Raw genomic sequence first — 6025 nt, 5'->3', positions numbered from 1 at the left:
TGTGCCCTGCAGACCCCTGCCAGTGCACATTGCCACTCATATCTGGTGTCACAATAGCGTTCATTTAAAACCAAAAAACTTTCTTCGCTGTTATAGATTGAATAGCAGTTAGTTGTCTTCAAGCGGGTGTCAGGCCTGCAGCGTGTACTCTGCCAACCTCTGCCAGTGCACATTGCCACTTATTTCTGGTGTCACAATAGCGTGCATTTAAAAACAAATTTTTTTTTTCACTGTTATAGATTGAATAGCAGTTAGTTGTCTTCAAGCGGGTGTGTCAGGCCTACAGCGTGTACTCTGCAGACCTCTGCCATTGCACATTGCCACTCATATCTGGTCTCCCAGTAGCTTGCACGCATAGTACCACTAATCCCCCAAAAAATGACAGGCAGAGGCAGGCCACCCCGCAGGGGCCATCTTGGTCGTGGTGCTGTGATTCCCTTTTGGCCCTAGAATAATGCCCAGTTTTCAGAGGCCACGTACCCTGAACTTGAAAAGATCTGAGGACATAGTTGACTGGCTAACACAGGACACCCAATCTTCTACAGCTTCCGCTCGGAATCTTGACGCACCATCCTCCTCCAGCTTAGCTTCAGGCACCTCTCAAGATACCACTCACCCGCCTGCCGCCACCACCAAAACTAGCACCACAGCCGCTTTACTTGGTATGTCAGAGGAGTTATTCACACATCCGTTTGAAGAAGTGAGTGATGCGCAACCATTATTGCCAGAGGATGTAGATAACAGGGATATGTCTCAGGCAGGCAGCATTACACACATGGACGTACGGTGTGATGATGATGATGTTGTACCCGCTGCTGCTTCCTTTGCTGAGTTGTCAGATACAAGTGAAGCGGTTGATGATGACGATGCGTCCATGGATGTCACGTGGGTGCCCGCTCGGCAAGAAGAAGAACAGGGCGAAAGTTCAGATGGGGAGACAGAGAGGAGGAGGAGTCAAACCCCTAGTCACCTCTCCCCCCCAATAAAAATTATCCCCCTACCTATCCCCCTCACACTAAAAATAATGAGGGAGGGGCCTTTAACTAAGTACCTGTAAAAAAAAAAATACCATTCGATGTTTTCTTTCTTCTAAAATCTTCTTTTTTCAGCCTCAAAAAAGGCCAAATAAAAAAAATAATAACCAAGGCAAATATAAAAAAAAAAAAACGAGCGCAAAAATAAATAATCCTTCTTCACCCATGGAGAGCTCCGCACAGACTGAGCTCTGCAGGGTGGGGAAAGGCTTATAAAGCCTTGCCCCGCCCTGCAATTAGGCTCAGAGCACTCTGATTGTTTGGTTTGAAATCCACCAATCAGAGTGCTCTGTGTCATTTTACACAGCGTGGGAAAGTTCGTTGGAATTTTCCCACGCTGTGTAATTTGACTGTGTAAATTGCGTCGGTTATTATGGTATTTTATTTGGCCTTTTTGGGGGCTGAAAAAAGAAGATTTCAGAAGAAAGAAAACATCGAATGGTAAGTTTTTTGTTTTTTTTTACAGGTACTTAGTTAAAGGTCCCCCCCTCATTAGTTTTTAGGGTGAGGGGGGTAGGTAGGGGGATACGTTTTATTGGGGGGAGGGGGTGACTAGGGTTTTTTTTTTTACAGGTACTTAGTTAAAGGTCCCCCCCTCATTCGTTTTTAGGGTGAGGGGGGTAGGTAGGGGGATAAGTTTTATTGGGGGGAGGGGGTGACTAGGGGTTTGGGGACCCCTAGTCACCTTGGGGTGGGGGGGAGGAAATTTTTTTTAGGGCCCCCACCCGCCGGTCAGGGGTGGGGGCCAGGGGGGAGGACCTTACATTCCCCCCCCCTCTTAGTATTTAGGGCCCCCACCCGCCGCTGAGGGGTGGGGGCCATGCGGGAGGACATTAGGTCACTCGACGACCAAGTCCCGCTGACTCCCCTCGTGCGAACAAGATGGCCGCCGTTTTCTTTTCCACGTGGCGTTCGGCTATACAAACAGCGGTCGCCCAGGGAGCACTTAATAGTCGGTTCTTTTGAAGTTAATGAGCCGGGAGGGTGGTTGGTGTTCAGTAGCTTCAAACTACCGAACCAATATTCAATATCTATGCAGTAAATGGAGGAAACAAACCGAATAAAGAAGAAAATGTTAAATAAAAGTCTATTTTCTTCACAATACTCCCCCTTAGTTCCATGGGTTGGCATACCTGCCTAGACCCTGCCGGGTTGGCTAGGGGATGTCTGGGTAGTATAATTAAACATCCAAGTCAGTTTGGCTGGAGAGCCCATCCGCATTGCCGTTCTGCTTGCCAGGGCGGTATTGCAGTGTAAAATTGTAGGGCTGCAACGCTAAACTCCAGCGCAGCAACCGGGGATTGTCTCCAGAGACTCGGTTGAGTCAAATGAGGGGATTGTGGTCAGTAAGAAGGGTAAAAGCACGGCCATAAAGGTACAGTTAGAGTTTCTTTAAGGCCCAAACTAGCGCCAGGCATTCTTTTTCCACGGTGGCATAGCTGACCTCCCGAGGTAGTAACTTAGGGCTGAGATATGCCACCGGGTGTTCCATGCCATCTTCCCCCACTTGGCTCAGCACGGCTCCCAGCCCAAACATGGAGGCATCTGTATGAACGAGAAATGTCTTATTAGGGTTTGGGGCCGCCAATACTGGAGCTTCGCTCAAAACCGTTTAAGTCTCTGGAACGCGGTTGCACACTCCGGGGACCACGCTACCTGCTTGGGTAGGGACTTTTTGGTCAGATCAGTGAGGGGTTTTGCTAGGGTGCTATATTCAGGGACGAACTTTCTATAATACCCTGCTGTGCCTAGGAAGGCCAATACCTGCGTCTTGGTGCGAGGCTGGGACTAATTGGCTATGGCCTCTACCTTGGCTGGTTCAGGTCGCTGTTTACCAGACCCTACTCTATGCCCTAGGTATTGGACCTCTGCCATACCCACATGGCATTTCTCGAGTTTCAGGGTGAGACCGGCTTCTTGTAATTTCCCAAATACCGAAGCCAAGTGCAACAGGTGTGCCTCCCATGTGCCGCTATATATGGCAATATCATCTAGATAGGCACATGCGAAGTCCTGCATTCCTTCCAGAAGTCGTTCCGCCATCCTTTGAAACGTAGCTGGGGCATCCCAAACGTTATAGCCCGAATGGGGTGACGAATGCCGACTTAGGGATGGCGGCCGGGTCTAGCGGAATTTGCCAATATCCTTTGCACAGGTCAAGGGTAGTTAGGAAGCACCCGCTGGCCATGCGATCGAGCAATTCGTCGATCCGTGGCATGGGGTATGCATCAGTGATAGTCCGGTCATTCAGTTTCCCGTAATCAATACAGAAGCGAGTCGTACTGTCTCGCTTCAGTACTAAAACCACCAGAGACGCCCAGGGACTTTGGGAAGCCTCAATGACCCCTAATTCTAGCATTTCCTTCCACATGCTAGTTCGTACTGCTGCCGGGATACGGTACGGCTGTTGCCTCAAGGGGGTCTCCCCCTACGTCTCCACCCGGTGCACTGCGGCGGAGGTGTACCCGGGTAGAACTGAGAACAGCCCACTGTATTCCTGCAGCAGTTGGTTAGCATCTGCCTGCTGAGTGGGGTCTAGTTTCTCCCCCAACCCGACCTGTTCTAAGGTACCTTGATTAGCTGCCAGCAGGTCAGGTAAGGGGAGTCCTTCACTATCATCCGTGGACGGGGAACATATAGCGGCCACGTCCTCGGAGCGCTCGAAGTACAGTTTCAACATGTTCACGTGAAAAGCTTGTCTGATCCTTTCATCTGAACATTTGGCTACAATATAGGGGGTGTCGCTAATTCGTTCCACCACTTTAAAAAGCTGCCTGGAGCTTGTCCTTTTTGGAAGGTCTGAGGGCTAATACCTTTTGCCCTACTTCCATGTTCCTATCTCATGCTCCCAGTCATACCATTGTTTCTGACGTTTCTAGACCGCTAGCAGGTCCATGCAGTAAATAGAGGAAACAAACCGAATAAAGAAGAAAATTTTAAATAAAAGTCTATTTTCTTCACACAGTTCAAAGCAGATTTGGCCAAAAAAGAGTTACAGGGAGTCAAAGGTGCTGTCCTTCCTCCCCAGCAGCAGAGTGAGTTACAGGGAGCCAAAAGGTGTCGTCCTTCCTCCCCAGCGGCAGTGTGAGTTACAGGGAGCCAAAGGTGCCCTCCTTCCTCGCGGCAGAGTGAGTTACAGAGAGCCAAAAGTGTCGTCCTTCCTCCCCAGCGACAGTGTGAGTTAGCTATAGTTATCTATGTAGGTGTATTGGTATTTAAGTATACTCATTATACATCTACCTCCTTGTCTCTCCCTTGCCTGTTATTTTTAAACGTTTTCCTTAGGCCTATTAAAGGTAGGGCCCCCCTTCCCTATAATTTGTGTTACTCTCCCTTTTAGGACTTTTGGTCCATCCCTGTCTAATCAGGTGTTGACAGGGGTGCCTGAGGGTAACAAGCAGCATACGGTTGGTCTGTTAGTACGATAGTCAAACAAAATAATACAATTGAAGGCGAACACTGTAAACCGAACAACCACTGTAACATAAAGTCCATTTAATTTTGAATACTGACGCTTTAAAATACCCAAACCATCCATCCCTACAACATGAAAGCCATTTAATTTTGAACACTGCAGCTTTAAAATGTACAAACAGATGCAGAAGATATTCAGCTGGACTTTTCATTTTGTAACTATATTATCACTTTACTATAATGATGCTACCATTGTTACATATAGTTTACTACTGTAATTTTTTTGTACTTGCGGTTACATGTAGTTATTAGCAAATATTTAATTGTTTATAACAAATGCCTGGCTTACTCCATTCCTCCTCCCCCAGCTTGCCACTTCCAGTTGTAAATTCCTTTAAAGTAAAGTAACTGTTTTATCTCTTCATAGACCCAATCCATCCCTGCAACATGAAGGCCATTTCATTTTACTCCGCTCCACCCACCCTGGTTCCTTCTAACTATATAACATGCACCTCCAGCTGTTTGGAACCACACCAATCACCTTTCTATTACCTTCACATGCTATCAGCTGCTGCAGTTATACCATTAACTTTCTCTGCCATCACATACAAATTCCTCTGAAAGCTCTTGTCTCATACCCCCATTTCAACCTTTAGATTGTAAGCTCATGGGCAGGGCCCTCTAACTGTATCGGTCTGTTCTTATTGTGTTTGTCTTTTTCGGAATTGTACAGTGCTGTGGAATTTGTTGGCGCTTTATAAGTGCCAGTAACAATAATAACCATGAGCATGGAAGAGAGCTTTAATAATCCAGGGACAGGGTGGTCTGTCACATTGCTTCCCCCTTGTGGGACACTTTGGTAGACCCAGTTTGACCTTTTTCAGGTCAACTTTGGGATGTCTGGATTCGGCTTAGTTGTGATCTGTTTGTGAGGACAACCCATCGGCGTTGCCATTCTGCTTACCGGGTCGGTAGTGGATGATAAAGTTTTAGGGCCAAACTCCAGCATAGCAGTTGGCCATTGTCTCCAGCAACCCGGTTAAGCCATACCAACGGGTTGTGATCCGTAATTCAAGTAAATTCCTGTCTGTCCAAATAAGGAGTCAATTTCTTCATGGCCCAACCTAACACCAAGCATTCTTTCTCGACTGCCGCATAGCTCACCTCCCGGGGTAACAGTTTCCTGCCGAGATACGCCACAGGGTGCTCTCCTCCATCTTCCCTGACTTAACCTGAAATTGCCCCTAGTCCAAACATGGACACGTCTGTGTGGACAATAAAACATTTGTTAGGGACAAGGGCAGCCAAGACAGAGGCATTAATTAGTGCTTATTTAGCAACTGAAAGCGGCTTCACATGCTTGAGACCACAGGACCTGCCTAGGTAAGCTTTTCTGTCAGGTCAGTCAGGGGCTATAGTCGGGTACAAAGTGCCTATAGTACCCAGCTATCCCTAAAATGGCCAGTACCTGAGTCTTTGTGCATGGTGTGGGCCAGTTAGCAACCGCCTCAATCTTAGCAGGTTCTGGCTGCTGCTTTCCACACCCCACCCAGTGTCCCAAGCATTAGACCTCTGCC

This window comes from Pelobates fuscus, chromosome 6, assembly GCF_036172605.1.
Source record: "Pelobates fuscus isolate aPelFus1 chromosome 6, aPelFus1.pri, whole genome shotgun sequence".
NCBI lineage: Eukaryota > Metazoa > Chordata > Amphibia > Anura > Pelobatidae > Pelobates > Pelobates fuscus.
This window is presented reverse-complemented; position numbering follows the sequence as displayed.